The sequence below is a fragment of the Rana temporaria genome, chromosome 8 (genome assembly GCF_905171775.1).
Source record: "Rana temporaria chromosome 8, aRanTem1.1, whole genome shotgun sequence".
In the NCBI taxonomy this organism is placed as follows: Eukaryota; Metazoa; Chordata; class Amphibia; order Anura; family Ranidae; genus Rana; species Rana temporaria.
The window spans coordinates 39808901-39826455 of record NC_053496.1 but is presented as its reverse complement, the minus strand read 5'-3'; positions in this window follow the sequence as shown (position 1 = coordinate 39826455).

Sequence of the window (17555 nt, the reverse complement as noted above, 5' to 3'; positions counted from 1 at the left end):
TTTAAGGCCGGCGTAGCGTATCGCATAAGTCAGAGAGGCAAGTGCTGTATTCACAAAGCACTTGCCTCCTAAGTTACGGCGGCGTAGCGCAAATGGGCCGGCCTAAGCGCACCTAATTCAAGTGAGGAACAGGGGGGCGTGTTTTATGTAAATGATTCGTGACCTGACGTGATTGACGTTTTTAACGAACGGCGCATGCGCCGTCCGTGGACATATCCCCATGTGCATTGCTCCAAAGTACGCGGCAAGGACGTATTGGTTTCAACGTGAACGTAAATTACGTCTACCCCTATTCACGGACGACCTACGCAAACGACGTAAAATTTAAAAAAATCGACGCGGGAACGACGTCCATACTTAACATTGGCTAGGCCAGCTATTTGTTCGACTAACTTTACGCCTGAAAACGCCTTACGTAAATGGCGTATCTTTACTGCGACGGGCCAGCATACGTTCGTAAATCGGCGTATCTCGCTAATTTACGCAATCTAGGCGTAAATCAGCGTTCACACCCCTAGCGGCTGGCGGAACTAGACAGCTAAGATACGACGGCGCAGGCCCTCGTATCTTAGCTACATTTAAGTGTAACTCAATTTGAGAATACACTTAAATGTACGACGGCGCAGATTCAGAGTTACGATGGTGTATCTACTGATACGCCGGCGTAAACCTCTCTGAATCTAGCTATTAATGCTTATACATGGAATAGGTATGCAAACAAAAAAAGTCTGACTTTATAATCTGGATGCTTGTTTCAGGTCAGTGATAAAACACTGAAGTCAGAGACAGCCAGGCAGCTGGTATTTGAAGAAGGAGGTAAGTAATGGCAGCCTTCCTATGTACTTCAGTACAGGCTCCCTTTAATGCCGCGTACACACCATCACTTTATGTGATGAAAAAAAACGACACTTTCTGTGAAGTAAAAAATGACGTTTTTGAAACTTCAATTTTCAAAGACGAAGTTGCCTACACACCATCGTTTTCTCACAATGATCTTGCAAAGTGAGGTTACGTTCACCACGTTTTTCCATTGAAGCTCGCTTCATAAGTAGCTTCTGGGCATGCGCGGATGAAAAAACGTCTTAGAAAACGACGTTTTTTGCTACACACGGTCAATTTCTGTGAAGTAAAAAGTGCACTTTTGAAAAACGACACATAAAATTGAAGCATGCTTCAATTTTTTTTGGTCGTTTTTTAGAAGACATAAAACGATGTTTTCCCCCACACACAGTGAATTAAAGTGACGTTTTTAAAAACGTCATTTTTTTTCATCACATAAAGTGATGGTGTGTACGCGGCATAAGGCCATGCAGTGTTCTTGGAGTCACATTGTAACACTCAATGAATAGATATTGTTTCCAAGTCATTGAATATTTCCTGGGAGTTCTGTGTGCAATACTGACCACAGCACAATAGCCAAACAGCAGGTCAGCAAAACACCGACCAATTACCGCTCAGATGGACGCCAACAACCGCTGGACTCACCACAACATGTTTTTCCTCTACGCCTCTTCTCTATCAGTCTGCCTAATTATAAGGTGGATGATATCCGTCACTAATAACAAGAAGTATTGAGTAAACAAATACTAACTCCTGTTCTAGTTGGAATATTACAGAAATTACTTCTCCCTGCTCTACGATCCTTAGAAATCATCTATATATTACACATGATGACGCAGACCGCGCTCTCTGACATCACCGCTCCCCAGATAGAAGTTATATTATAACGGAGTGACATCACCGCATTCCAAGTATAAGTTATATTATACCGGAGAGACATCACCACTCTGAAGATATAAGTTATATTATACCGGAGTGACATCACCACTCTCCAGATATAAGTTACATTATACCGGAATGACATCATCGCTCTCCAGATAAAAGTTATAATATACTAAAGTGATATCACTGCTCTCCAGATATAAGTTATATTATACAGGAGTGACTTCAACACTGTCCAGATATGTTATATTATACAGGAATGACATCACTGCGCTCTAGATAGAAGTTATATTATACCGGAGTGACATCACCGCTCTCCAGATATAAGTTATATATAATAATACAGGAGGGACATCACCGCTCTCCAGATAGAAGTTATATTATACAGGAGTGACATCACCGCATTCCAAGTATAAGTTATATTATACAGGAGTGACATCACCGCTCTCCAGATAAGTTATATTATACTGGAGTGACATCACCACTCTCCAGATATAAGTTATATTATACCTGAGTGACATCACCACATTCCAAGTCTAATTTATATTAAACAGGAGTGACATCACCACTCTCCAGATATGTTATATTATACAGGATTGACATCCCCACACTACGGATAAAAGTTATATTATACAGGAGTGACATCACCACTCTCCAGATACAAGTTATATTATACAAGAGTGACATCACTGCGCACCAGATCTTAGTCATACAGAAGTGACATTATCGCTCTCCAGATACGTTATATTATACCGGAGTGAGATCACCACTCTCCAGATATAAGTTATATTATACAGGAGTGACATCACCGCATTCCAAGTGTAAGTTATATAATTTAGGAGTGACATCACCGCTTTTCCAGATAGAAGTTATAATATACAGGAATGACATCATCGCTCTCCAGATAAAAGTTATAATATACTAAAGTGATACCACTGCTCTCCAGATATAAGTTATATTATACAGGAGTGACTTCAACACTGTCCAGAAATGTTATATTATACAGGAATGACATCACTGCGCTCTAGACATAAGTTATATATAATAATACAGGAGTGACATCACTGCTTTCCAGATATAAGTTATATTATACAGAAGTGACATCACCACTCTCCAGATACAAGTAATATTATGCAGGGGCAACATAACTGCTCTCATTCTTCTTCTTTATGTCATAATGTAGAGAAGTGACATCACTGTGACTGCAGAAATAATATTTCCCCATTGGATTCCAGCTTCATCCTTCATAGCCAAATCCATTGAAAGGCCCAGCAGTAACATTTGGACCCTCTTATATTGGTGTCAGAGGGTGGGCGGGGCTGGGAATCCAAGTGCAGAGATCCCACCACCCGAGTCCCTGGCAGATGTGGGAGACTGATGCCAACATCCACTCAGGAGAATTATGGGTGCTGTGATCCTTTAAACGTGACACTTATTTTGAGCTGGTAAAGGTTTATTAATAATCTAAATGAGATATTAATAACAGTGTTGTGACAAGCATTGTGCAACGAGGAGCATTGATCCATAACAAGAAATTCCGGTTTACTAAAAACACACAGGGAGCGTTCACACAGAGCCAGACTCTGGACCAGGGACACTGTCAGGGGCCAGGAAATGGTTATGTCCTGCAAACGTATGGTTAATCCATATATTTGGAGTTTAAAAGCGGTTGAAGTATACACATAAAGTTTTCAGTATGGAAGGGTTAGAACACCAGTTGCATGTCTAAAATCTCTGGCCAACTCCGGTTCCATGTCTCTGACCATCTCTTGTCATAGACCCATAGTCTCTGACCATCTCCTGTTCCATGTCTCTGACCATCTCTTGTCATAGACCCATAGTCTCTGACCATTTTCTGTTCCATGTCTCTGACCATCTCTTGTCATAGACCCATAGTCTCTGATCATCTCCGGTTCCATGTCTCTGACCATCTCTTGTCATAGACCCATAGTCTCTGATCATCTCCGGTTCCATGTCTCTGACCATCTCTTGTCATAGACCCATAGTCTCTGATCATCTCCGGTTCCATGTCTCTGACCATCTCTTGTCATAGACCCATAGTCTCTGATCATCTCCGGTTCCATGTCTCTGACCATCTCTAGTCATAGACCCATAGTCTCTGACCATCTCTTGTCATAGACCCATAGTCTCTGACCATCTCTTGTCATAGACCCATAGTCTCTGACCATCTCTTGTCATAGACCCATAGTCTCTGACCATCTCCTGTTCCATGTCTCTGACCATCTCTTGTCATAGACCCATAGTCTCTGACCATCTCCTGTTCCATGTCTCTGACCATCTCTTGTCATAGACCCATAGTCTCTGACCATCTCCTGTTCCATGTCTCTGACCATCTCTTGTCATAGACCCATAGGCCCGGATTCAGAGAGATTGGCATATCTTTAGTGCGGCGTAGCGCATCTGATATGTGCTACGCCGACGTAACATAGAGTGGCTCGTACTGTATTCACAAAGCACTTGTTCCCTTTCTTACGCCGGCGTAACGTAAAATGGCCGGCGTAGGCCCGCCTAATTCAAAGAAGCAAGGGCGTGGGCGTGTTGTATTTAAATTAACCGTGACCCATGTAAATGCATGGCCGAACGAACGGCGCATGCGCGCGCATGCTCAGAATCACGTCGAATTTACTCCCTAAGATACGCCGGCTCAATGCCTGTGACGTGAACGTAGCCTACGCCCAGCCCCATTCACGTACGACTTACGTAAACGACGTAAAAATCTACGCTTGTTCCGACGTCCATACTTTGCATTACCTGCGCCTCATATAGCAGGGGTAACTTTACGCCGGACGTACGCCTTACGTAAACGGCGTAGCTTAATGCGACGGGCGCAAGTATGTTCATGAATCGGCGGATCTAGGTCATTTGCATATTCGACTCGTAAATCTACGGAAGCACCCCTTGCGGCCAGCGTAAATATGCACCCAAGAAACGACGGTGTAGGAGACTTACGTCGTCGTATCTTGGCCAAATTCAGGCGTATCTGATTTCCAGAATACGCGCACATTTGGACTTACGATGGCGTATCTGGAGATCTTACGCCGTCCTAAGTCCTTTCTGAATCCGGGCCAGAGTCTCTGACCATCGCCTGTTCCATGTCTCTGACCATCTCTTGTCATAGACCCATAGTCTCTGACCATCTCCTGTTCCATTTCTCTGACCATCTCTTGTCATAGACCCATAGTCTCTGACCATCTCCTGTTCCATGTCTCTGACCATCTCTTGTCATAGACCCATAGTCTCTGACCATCTCCTGTTCCATGTCTCTGACCATCTCTTGTCATTGACCCATAGTCTCTGAACATATATTATATATTGTCAAAAATATTGCCTTTACACACATATGAACTTTAATAGCATCCCAGTCTTTGTCCGTAGGGTTCAATATTGAAAAAAAAGAGGACGTTTGGGACTTTAAATGAAGCACATGGCTATGCGATGAGTTCATGCACTCTCCCATGCATTATCATGTTTATTGGTACATATACACTGCCTTGAAAAAGTATTCATACCCCTTGAAATTTTCCACATTTTGTTATGTTACAACCAAAAATGTAACATAATACATAACATTTTATTTAATTGGGATTTTTTTTGTGATAGACCAACACAAAGTGGCACATAATTGTGAAGTGGAAAGAAAATGATAAATGGCTTTCAATTTTTTTTACAAATAAATATCCATAAAGTGTGGCATGCATTTATATTCAGCTCCCTTTATTCTGATACCCCTAACTAAAATCTAGTGGAACCAATTGCCTTCAGAAGCCAGTAAATACACCTTTGTGTAATTTAATCTCAGTAGAAATACAGCTGTTCTGTGAAGCCCTCAGATTTTTTAGAGAACTTTAGTGAACAAACGGCATCATTAGGGCCAAGGAAAACATCAGACAGGTCAGTGATAAAATTGTGGAGAAGTTTAAAGCAGGGTTAGGTTATAAAAAAAAAAATATCCCAAGCTTTGAACTTCTCGTGGAGCATTGTTCAATCCATCATCAGAAAATGGGAGTATGGCAAGACTGCAAACCTACCAAGACATGGCCGTCCACCTAAACTGACTGGCCAGGCAAGGAGAACATTAATCAGAAAAGCAGCCAAGAGGTCCATGGTAACTCTGGAGGAGCTGCAGAGATCCACAGCTCAGGTGGGAGAATCTGTCCACAGGACAACTATTAGTTGTGCGCTCCACAAATCTGACCTTTATGGAAGAGTGGCAAGAAGAAAGCCATTGTTAAAAGAAGACAATAAGAAGTCCATTTACAGTTTGCAAGAAGCCATGTAAAAGAGGGTTCTCTGGTCAGATGAGACTTTTTGGCCTAGAAGGAAAACGCTATGTGTAGTGGAAAACTAACACTGCACATCACCCTGAACACACTATCCCCACCGTGAAACATGGTGGTGGCAGCAACATATTTTGGTGATAATTTTCTTCAGCAGGGACAGGGAAGCTGGTCAGAGTTCATGGGAAGATGGATAGAGCCAAATGCAGGGCAACAATCTTAGAAGAAAACCTGTTAGTCTGCAAAAGACTTGAGACTGGGGTGGAGGTCCTCTTTCCAGCAGGACAACGACCCTAAACATACAGCCAGAGCTACAATGAAATTGTTGAGTTCAAAGCATATTCATGTGTTAGAATGGCCCAGTCAAAGTTCAGACATAAATCCAATTGAGAATCTGTGGCAAGACTTGAAAATCGCTGTTCACAGACGCTCTCCATCCAATCTGACAGAGTTTGAGCTATTTTGCAAAGAAGAATGGACAAAAATTTCACTCTCTAGATGTGCAAAGCTGGTAGAGACATCCCCAAAAAAGACTTGCAGCTGTAATTGCAGTGAAAGGTGATTCTACAAAGTATTGACTCAGGGGGTCTGAATACAAATGTACCCCACACTTTTCACATATTTATTTGTAAAAATATTTGAAAACCATTTATCATTTTCCTTCCACTTCACAATTATGTGTCACTTTGTGTTGGTCTATCACATAAAATCCCAATAAAATACATTTACGTTTTTGGTTGTACCATGACAAAATGTGGAAAATTTCAAGGGATATGAATATTTTTTCAAGCCACTGTATATGTACCAATACACATGATATTATATATAGATTTCCATCAGCCATGTGTTTCATTTAAAGTGAATACTTTTCCTAGGAACTGTACACACGTTGAGTCATAACAAAATACAATGAATAAATAAATAGTATTGCTCATTAGTTACACATGATACATATATATATATATTGTGAGGGATTAGCTCGTGGGGATCACCTTTTCTGAAATCACAGTCTGTAAGCAGGCACTTTCTTTTAAGTCTGGCGGATGCCAGATTTTATTTATAAACGGTTTGCAGATTAAAATAAACAAAACAATAAATTAAATCCTTGCCGTCCGGCGCTAAACTAAACAAACAGGATCTCCTCTCTATACAGTGTGGGGCTAGTCCCTGACACCCACAAAACATGTAGTAAAGCAAACCTTTTCAGTCCAGCACTCAGCGCTCCCCTCACTCAGGTCCCTTCCTGAGTTTCAAGCCAGAGCCCTGTTGTGCTCTCTTCCTGGACATTTAAAGTCCAGCTGATTGTGGACTCCAGTGGACCCAAACATCCGGACCGGAATCCTAGCCAGGCACAGAGGCTGTAAAACCCGGAATGGATTCCGGTTCAGTCTCTCATGATAGAACGTATGCGAGGTGAAATGTACCTATGATCATGTATCGCACCTCGCATAGCGTCACATATCCTCCCCCTCTGCTCAAGCCCCTGCGGCTGAGCACTTGACCCAACCATACAGTGCACACGGGAGAGGGCATCTGCATTATTTTGGAGCTTCCCTGGCCTGTGCTCCACCGCAAATTTAAAAGGCTGTAGAGCCAGGAACCACCTTGTCACACGAGCATTTTTCTCCCTGTTATCACACATCCACTTCAGGGGAGCATGGTCTGTGACCAGCTTAAATGACCTCCCCAGTAGGTAATACCTCAGGGAGTCTAAGGCCCACTTAATGGCGAGACACTCCTTTTCTACGATGGCATAATTTTTCTCGTGCTTGTTCAGCTTCCTGCTCAGGTATACCACTGGGTGCTCCTCACCATCCCTGATCTGTGACAGTACGGCCCCTAGTCCCACCTCAGAGGCATCCGTCTGTATAACAAACTCCTGGCTAAAATCCGGGGTTACTAGTACGGGTACCATACAAAGAGCCTGTTTTAACTTCTGAAATGCCCCCTCGGCTTCGGGGTTCCATTTGACCATGACCGACCCCTTACCCTTCGTTAGATCGGTCAAGGGGGCGGCAATGGTGGCAAAATTGGGTATAAAACGCCTGTAATACCCCGTAATGCCCAGGAAGGCCCTCACTTGTTTTTTATTGACTGGTTGGGGCCATTTTTGAATTGCCTCAATCTTATTGGTCTGCGGCTTGACCATTCCCCGGCCAATAATGTACCCAAGGTATTTGGCCTCCTCCAGGCCTATGGCACATTTCTTTGGATTGGCCGTGAGATGTGCTTCCCTAAGGGAATCTACGACCGCTTGTACACGGAGCAGGTGCGATTCCCAATCTGGGCTGTGGATGACCACATCGTCCAAGTACGCCGCTGCATACGAGCGATGTGGTCTCAAAATTTTGTCCATCATTCGCTGGAATGATGCAGGGGCTCCGTGCAGACCAAACGGCATCCGCTTATACTGAAACGAGCCCTCAGGAGTGGAAAAGGCAGTCTTCTCCTTGGCCGATTCAGTAAGCGGTATCTGCCAATAACCTTTCGTTAGGTCTAGGGTCGTTATGTAGCGAGCCTGTCCCAACCTGTCCACAAGTTCGTCGACCCGGGGCATCGGGTAGGCGTCAAATTTGGACACACTGTTAAGTTTTCTAAAATCATTACAAAACCTAATACTGCCATCAGGTTTTGGGACCAGCACTATGGGACTTGACCACTCACTGTGAGACTCCTCGATCACATCCAACTCTAACATATTTTTTATTTCTTCCGCAACTGCCTCTCGCCGGGCCTCTGGAATTCTATATGGTTTTACATTTACCCGAACCCCTGGTTCCGTCACTATGTCATGTTGGATCGTGTTGGTCAGTCCGGGTAAGGGGGAGAAAAAGTCTCTATTTTTCTGCACGAATGCCCTAACGTCACTTTGCTGTGCTACAGACAGGGAATCCGTGATGGGAACGTCAGGTATCACGGGTATCCGGTCTGTTGGAAGTGGGGACGTGGCCAGTAAAGTCTCTCGGTCCTTCCAGGGCTTTAAGAGATTTACATGGTAAATTTGGTGTGGTTTCCTTTTCCCTGGCTGGTGGACTTTGTAGTTTACCTCCCCCACCCTTTGGACAACCTCAAAGGGACCCTGCCACTTGGCTAAAAACTTGCTTTCTACCGTGGGAACCAGTACCAACACTCTGTCCCCCGGGTTGAAAGTACGGACCTTGGCACCCCGGTTATAGACCCTCCTTTGGGCCTCCTGGGCTCGCTCCATATGTTCCCGTACCAGGGGCAGAACGGCTGCGATTCGGTCCTGCATCAAGGAGACATGCTCTATGATGCTCCTATATGGGCTGACCTCTCCTTCCCACGTTTCTTTAGCAATATCTAGCAGGCCCCTGGGATGCCTACCATACAAGAGCTCAAAGGGGGAATAGCCTGTGGAGGCCTGTGGAACCTCTCGTATGGCAAACATGAGATATGGTAGCAAAAAATCCCAGTCTCTCCCATCCTTGTCGACCACCTTTTTCAACATACTCTTCAAGGTTTTATTAAACCTTTCGACCAGACCATCTGTCTGGGGGTGGTAGACAGAAGTACGGAGATGGGAGATTTTGTACAATCTACACAATTCCTTGGTAACCCTTGACATAAAAGGGGTGCCTTGATCGGTCAAGATCTCTTTTGGGATCCCTACTCGACTAAACACCTGGACTAATTCCTTGGCAATAACCTTGGCGGAGGTGTTACGCAAGGGTATGGCCTCAGGATAGCGAGTCGCATAGTCCAGGATCACCAGAATATGCTGGTGACCTCGGGCAGATTTCACGACCGGCCCCACCAGGTCCATGCCAATCCTTTCAAAGGGGACCTCAATTATTGGTAGAGGAACAAGGGGGCTGCGAAAATGGGGCGATGGTGCTGACATTTGGCACTCGGGGCACGATTCACAGTACTCCTTGACCTCTGCATGCAAACCGGGCCAGAAGAATCTTTGGGTGATTCTCTCCCTGGTTTTTTCGACCCCGAGATGTCCCCCCATTACGTGACCATGAGCCAGGTCTAGCACCACCCTGCGAAAGGGTTTGGGAACCAGTAGCTGTTCTACCTCTTCCTCTCCATGTTTTATCACCCGATATAACAAATGGTTTTTAATTGCCATGTAGGGAAAGGACACCACCCAATTAGGATCCACCGGTTCCCCATCCAACACCTTAACATTTTCCCTGGCATTTATGAGGGTGGGCTCTCGCAGCTGCTCGGTACAGAAATCCTCCCTCCTGACCTCCAAGTCGGGTACCACATTTTGGCTACTCTCCATGTCAGGGTCAGGCGAGGTTTCCTGTTCGTTACCCTCAGGCTGGGTGCTAGCTTCTAAGTCCTCCGGTTCCCCAGCCATGGCAGGGAATGGTGGAGGATCTCCGGCCTCCTCGATCCCACCAACAGCATGCCCTTCCCTATGGCAAAACGGGTCTGGTGAGAGTTCTCGAGTTTCCCCAGGAGGGGGAGCGCTATCTACGGGCCTCCCTTCACTCTCCCATAACTTCCAAAAATGAGGAAAGTCCCTTCCCACTAAGGCTTCATGGAGCAGTGAAGGTACCACCCCCACTGAATGTGTTACACAGCCCCAGGGGGTATCAACCTCAACCACCGCTGTCTGGTAGTCCCGAGTGTCCCCATGGATGCATATTACCCCAATACAACTGGGGTGTAGTTTTGCGGCGTCTACACACACACTCCTGACTAAGGTCACCACACTACCAGAGTCTAGCAGGGCTGTAAGAGGCTTGCCATCTACTGAAATAACGCACATTTGTTTTTCCAGGCGACGCTGACCTGTCGCAACACATGCGACCTGTGCAAACAGAGAAAGGCGTCTTACCCTATCAACATAATCACATTGCATAGGTTCATCATTTAGAGGGCAGTTTGCAGCAATATGGCCTAATGCATGGCAACGAAAACACCGTATTTGCCCTACCCCCAGTCCTCTTACCGGTCCCAAAAACCTTCCTGGCTTTTTTGGCCAGTCTCCAGGTCTAGGACCTACAGTCTCATCTGCTGTAACAACAGTCTTATCCACTCTCCCCAAACTCTTGAACCCTGGAACAGTCTTACCCGAACCGTTGGGAGATCTTGCACCCCGAGACACTCCGAAGTGGGGCGTGGGTGGGTTTATTAAGTCCTCGGTAGCACTGTACCTCTCCACTAGGTCCACCATTTGGGCTGCAGTGTTCTGTAGCAGGGCCTTTAACATTTCTTCCATTTTCAGAAAAGTGCCCGCTGAATCCACCACGTGTGAGGGATTAGCTCGTGGGGATCACCTTTTCTGAAATCACAGTCTGTAAGCAGGCACTTTCTTTTAAGTCTGGCGGATGCCAGATTTTATTTATAAACGGTTTGCAAATTAAAATAAACAAAACAATAAATTAAATCCTTGCCGTCCGGCGCTAAACTAAACAAACAGGATCTCCTCTCTATACAGTGTGGGGCTAGTCCCTGACACCCACAAAACATGTAGTAAAGCAAACCTTTTCAGTCCAGCACTCAGCGCTCCCCTCACTCAGGTCCCTTCCTGAGTTTCAAGCCAGAGCCCTGTTGTGCTCTCTTCCTGGACATTTAAAGTCCAGCTGATTGTGGACTCCAGTGGACCCAAACATCCGGACCGGAATCCTAGCCAGGCACAGAGGCTGTAAAACCCGGAATGGATTCCGGTTCAGTCTCTCATGATAGAACGTATGCGAGGTGAAATGTACCTATGATCATGTATCGCACCTCGCATAGCGTCACAATATATACATATATATTTCTGCACCACCATGGCGTGGGTGGTGTTAGTTGGTAACCTAGACCTCTCTAAGTAATATAAAAATGTCAATAATGAATCATGATTGTAAAAGTAAGTATGATGAGATGGTAGGTATAGCGTAGCATTGGAAAAAAAGGCTCTATTAGCTAGATTCAGAAAGAGTTAGGCCGACTTATCTACAGATACGGGGCGTAAGTGTAAATATGCGCCGGCGCGCTTTTATTCCGTACCCACAGAACAAGATACGCCTGAAAATAGGCTTCCTCCGACCGACGCAAATTTTCTACGCCAGCCTAACGGGTTCATATTTAGGTGCGACGCATCTTCCGCTCGCATTGATTTCCTATTTAAATTCATCGGTTAACCGATGAAGCTGACTGATGGTCCGTCGTACCTACACATTATCGGTTAAAAAAACGATCGTGTCAGAACGCGGTGACGTAAAACACAACGACGTGCTGAAAAAATGCTTCCAAGCATGCGTCGACTTGATTCTGAACATGCGTGGATTTTTAACCGATGGTTGTGCCTACTAACGATCGGTTTTGACCTATCGGTTAGGAATCCATCAGTTAAATTTAAAGCAAGTTGGCTTTTTTTTAACCGATGGTTAAATAACCTATGGGGCCCACACACGATCGGTTTTGACTGATGAAAACGGTCCATCATACCGTTGTCCTCTGTTTAACCTATCGTGTGTACGAGGCCTTAGAATGGCTTCCCAATGCACTACACTGTGTGCAGAGATGTCTCTTCTTTAATTGCCATCAATCCATGTTAAAAAAAAAAAAAATATCACCCATCCCTCCTTTGAGAGTCCCCATGCAATATTTTAAGTTTTTTTTATTCCTTGCTATTTCTAAAGTACTCAGGCTGGTCACATGATGCCACAGGGTCCTCTTCCCCTCTTCCTCTTCTCCAGACCTGACGATCCTTATGTCAGTATTGTTCTCTGCACTAACAGACTATGAATGAAAGCCGCCGTAGTTATGCCCACTCAGGGAGCAGGACAATGATGGCTTGCATTTCCAGTAGAGTCTTCAGTGCTCTTTCACACTATGGCGTTGCATTAATGCGCACATTACTGCAAGGTGCCACAATCAGGGGCGTATTTACCACAAGGCAAACAAGGGGTTGGCCTTGGGTGGCAATTATCAGGGGGGCAGCCCCCCCCCCCCCCCAGGCAGAAGGGACACTTCAAGGACTGCAGAGAACCAGTGGCGTTGCTGTTAGATTTTGAATTTATTACTATTTTATGTGATAAGGGTTTCTGAGAATCAATATTTAAACATGGTAATTTTGAAGGTTAATGAGGAAAAAAAAAAGGTCAGTTGCTGTGTAGGTTACATGTATTTTTGGAGTTCTACGTCAAGACAATGGGTGGAGATATGTTACTTAATATATACAAGTAGGTGTTACGTTTGTGACAGGAGCACCACCAACTTTCTTGGAGCTATTCTAAAAGAAATTATGCTTAGCTTGGCTTTTAAAACAGTATACGAATCCATGTGGTGTGAGTAGCTAGCTAGAAAACTCTGGGGTCACCTGACCCTACAGGGAGATGGGGGTAGGAAGCCCACCCAGCAGGAAGCTTTCTCTATGGAAGCCGAGCAGAAAGACGTACCATCATAACATCTATTTCCTCCTTCTGAAACCTTCTGAATTACCATCTTGCAATGTGTTATCAGCTGTAACTATATGTAAGCATTGTCGTTTTGCTTGTCCTTCTTGAAGAATAAACTTTGTGCTTTGGAAGAAAACCTGAGTCTTGAATATTGGGAATGAAGCGCCTGGGAAGGAGACTATTGACATAACATATGACACATGTTAAAAATGTCCTTTTCCCCATTCAACAGTTGCTACAAGGGTGCGGGGGGTTTGGCCCCAACCCGGGTGAGACCTGCCAGAGGGGTGACACCAGGGATGGCCGTCAACTGACCGTTCAGTGACAGGGGAGCGAAGCATGAGGCGGTGGTGGCTGCAGGCTCCGATCACAAAAGTCTCGGGCTGTGATCGTGCCTCGGCAGCCTCGCTACACACAGCTGGTAAAAAGGAGCTGGCAGGCTGCAGGAAGGTGAGAGTTCGGTGTCTTTTTTTTTTTGGGAGGGGGGGTGGGAAAGTTCCCCGGTATAGTATGGAGGGATAAGGGAGCCCCTCTCTCTCTCCCTCACCCCCTTCCATCTCTCCGCTTCTTCCATTTCTCTCCTTCTCCCCATCTCTTTCTCCTTCCTATTCCTATCTCTTCTCCTAGTGGGGGGGGGGGGGCACTGCGACAGGCTAGAGCGGGGGGGGGGGGGGTGAGTTGGGGGAGCAAACACTGTGGCTGCCAGTTATACCAGAGACTGCATCTTACTACCCCACAGTCCACCTGAGACCCCTCATAGCCAAAGCACCTTGTCAATGTACATGTGTTACAGTGCACTGCAACTGGTACATTGGGCAGCCCATTCAGTGCACCTGAAAATGCGACACAATGCATGTTAACACTTATGCATTTAACACAGAGGACCAGGCTGGTATGAATGGGCCCTTAGGGGTAGATTCACGTAGATCCGCGTATCTTTGCGGCGACGGAACGTATCCGATTTACGTTACGCCTCCGCAACTTAGACGGGCAAGTGCTGTATTCTCAAAGCACTTGCTCCGTAAGTTGCGGCGGCGTAGCCTAAACCGGCCGGCGTAAGCCCGGCCTAATTCAAATGTGGGACAGGGGGGCGTGTTTTATGTTAATGTTCTGTGACCCGCCGTGATTGACGGTTTTCCCGAACGGCGTCCGTCCGTGGAATTTCCCAGTGTGCATTGCTCCTAATACGCCGCAAGGACGTCATTGGTTTCGACGTGAACGTAAATGACGTCCAGCCCCATTCACGGACGACTTACGCAAACAACGTAACTTTTTCAAATTTCGACGAGGGAACGAAGGCCATACTTAACATTGGTACGCTGCACATACGCCACCATATAGCAGGGGTAACTATACGCCGGGAAAAGCCTAAAGTAAACGGCGTAACTGTACTGCGTCGGCCGAGCGTACGTTCGTGAATTCGCGTATCTGGCTCATTTACATATTTTGACGCGTAAATCAGCGTACACGCCCCTAGCGGCCAGCGTAAATATGCAGTTACGATCCGACAGCGTAAGAGACTTACGCCTGTCGGATCTAAGGGAAATCTATGCGTAACTGATTCTTTGAATCAGGCGCATAGATACGATGGCGCAACTCAGAGATACGACGGCGTATCTGGAGATACGCCGTTGTATCTCCTCTAAGAATCTGGCCCAGAGTCTTTAAGGTTGAGTGACATTTGGCATCATTAAACACAGAAAACCGAGGACATCTTATGGCCAGGAATAAGTATTGCTGGAACAGCTCCAGATTGAAGGTGAGTAGTGCAGCCTTAGCTGCTTTTCTTTCAAGGGGGCTATATTATATTGTTAAATCTTTTTCTTCACTACTTGAATCATTGACAAGTATGCAGATAAGAACTTCAGACTTTTTTTTCTGTCAGCATAAAAGCCAATCAACAAGAATTTTCCCAAGAAGGTTAGGTGCTTTAAAGTGACTTCCAGGGACAGAGGGACCTTTACTCCTGAAAGAATCTCTGAGGACCTATCTGTGCAATACACATTCACTAAATCAGCATACTGAACAATGCATTGCCAAAAATGCTGAAGGTGCAGACCATTCAAAGTAAAGCATCTTACGTTCCCGCAAGATGCGTTTTTCTACTTTATAAAAATGTAAAAGAAATGTTGAAAAAATTAATAATACAGATATAAACAGATCAATAAATAAAGCCTGCGCACTTCATAAATAATAAATATAAGTATAAATCCTTATCCCAAGCAATGTATGGTGATGATCAATCAGTAAGGCTGGGTTCACACATATGCGAATTGGATGCATTTTTAAGCAAATCTAATTCGCATAACATGTGAATGTGACCAGCTTTCAATGGAGCCGGTTCACACATGTGCGGGGCGGCCGTGCTGCGGTTTTGAAACAGGTCCTGTGCATTTTGGGGTCTAGTTCGGGGGCGAATTCAGGTAAAAATTTGCATCTGAACCGGTGAACAAAAATGCTCCGGACCCCGGACTGCAAACCGCAGCTGCTTATGTGTGAACCCAGACTAAAACAAATGGTCAGTGTATATGTTATTAATGCCTATTTGCTAATAAACTGTGCACAAAACACATTCATGTCCATGAAAACATATATTGTATAAACAGATAATCAATAAATAAAACAGATAGGGGCAGATCCACAAAAGAATTACGCCGGCGTATTGATACGCCGCATAATTTCAAATTTTGCGCGTCGTATCTTTGTTTTGTATCTACAAAACAAGATACGACTGCATCTCGGATCGATCCGACAGGCGTACGTCTTAGTACGCCGTCGGATCTTAGGTGCATTTTTTCGGCGGCCGCTAGGTGGCATTTCCGTCGAATTCCACGTCGAGTATGCAAATTAGCTTGTTACGCCGATCCACGAACGTACGTCCGGCCGGCGCATTTTTTTACGTCGTTTGCGTTCAGCTTTTTCCGGCGTATAGTTAAAGCTGCTATATGGTGGCGTACTCAATGTTAAGTATGGCCGTCGTTCCCGCGTCGAAATTTGAATTTTTTACGTTGTTTGTGTAAGTCGTTCGCGAATAGGGATTTGCGTAGAATGACGTCACCGTCGGAAGCATTGGCTTTTTCCGGTTTAATTTCGAGCATGCGCACTGGAATACCCCCACGGACGGCGCATGCGTCGTTAAAAAAAAAAACGTTGTTTGCGTCAGGTCACAACGTATTTACATAAAACACGCCCCCATCACAGCCATTTGAATTCCGCACCCTTACGCCGCCAAAGATACACCACGCCGCCGTAACTTACGGCGCTCATTCTTTGAGGATTTGAAAAAAAAAAACTAAGTTACGGCGGCGTAGTGTATCTTAGATACGCTGCGCCCGGCGGAAAGATACACGGAGGTATGTGAATCTGCCCCCTAATCTCACAGATACAACCGGCCCTTTTGAGGGCAATCATAATACTGATGCGGCCCACAATGAAATTGAGTTTGACACCCCTGGTCTAATATAACATATAGCAAAATAGTAAACAAAAAAAGTAGTAAACACATAAAAAATACATATTAAAACAATTAATGAGAGTTAGCAGTAAAAATGTAAAATTATATAAAAATTATATTAAATAAAAAAATTATATAAAAATTATATTAAATAAAAAATTATATAAAAGTGACAGCAGTGGCTAAACCATGTGATAAATCAACAGTTCAAAATCCATTATGTCCAAAAAAGTGCAGCTTTTTTGGACCTAGCAGTAAAAATGGGAATTAGAAAAGATATTGAAAAAATATATAAAAAGAGGAAAAAAATAGTAATGCAAGAATAATAACATAGTAGACAATAACAAAAAAAAAGCAACAATAATTTGTAGTAAAAATGAGTGTAAAGGAGATATTAAAGCAGGGGTTCACCCAAAAAAAATGTTTTTAATATTACATCTAGCAGAGCCAGCATACTAAGGACATTTACTTTCGGCGTTTTTTTTTTCTTTTCTCCGTACATACCTTTATATTCTGTTTTTGTCCAGAGCTTCTGGGTTATGATGACTGCGGGACTGGGCGTTCCTATCCTTCCGTTCAATGATGGACGACTTGTGAAACAGGTGACCTGTCGCACAACGCGCGTCACCAGATGTTGGGAAAGAGCCGAGCTGCGAGTCGGCACTATAGGGCGCCTGCGCAGTCAGCTCTACACGGCGGGAGCAGGTGCCGTAT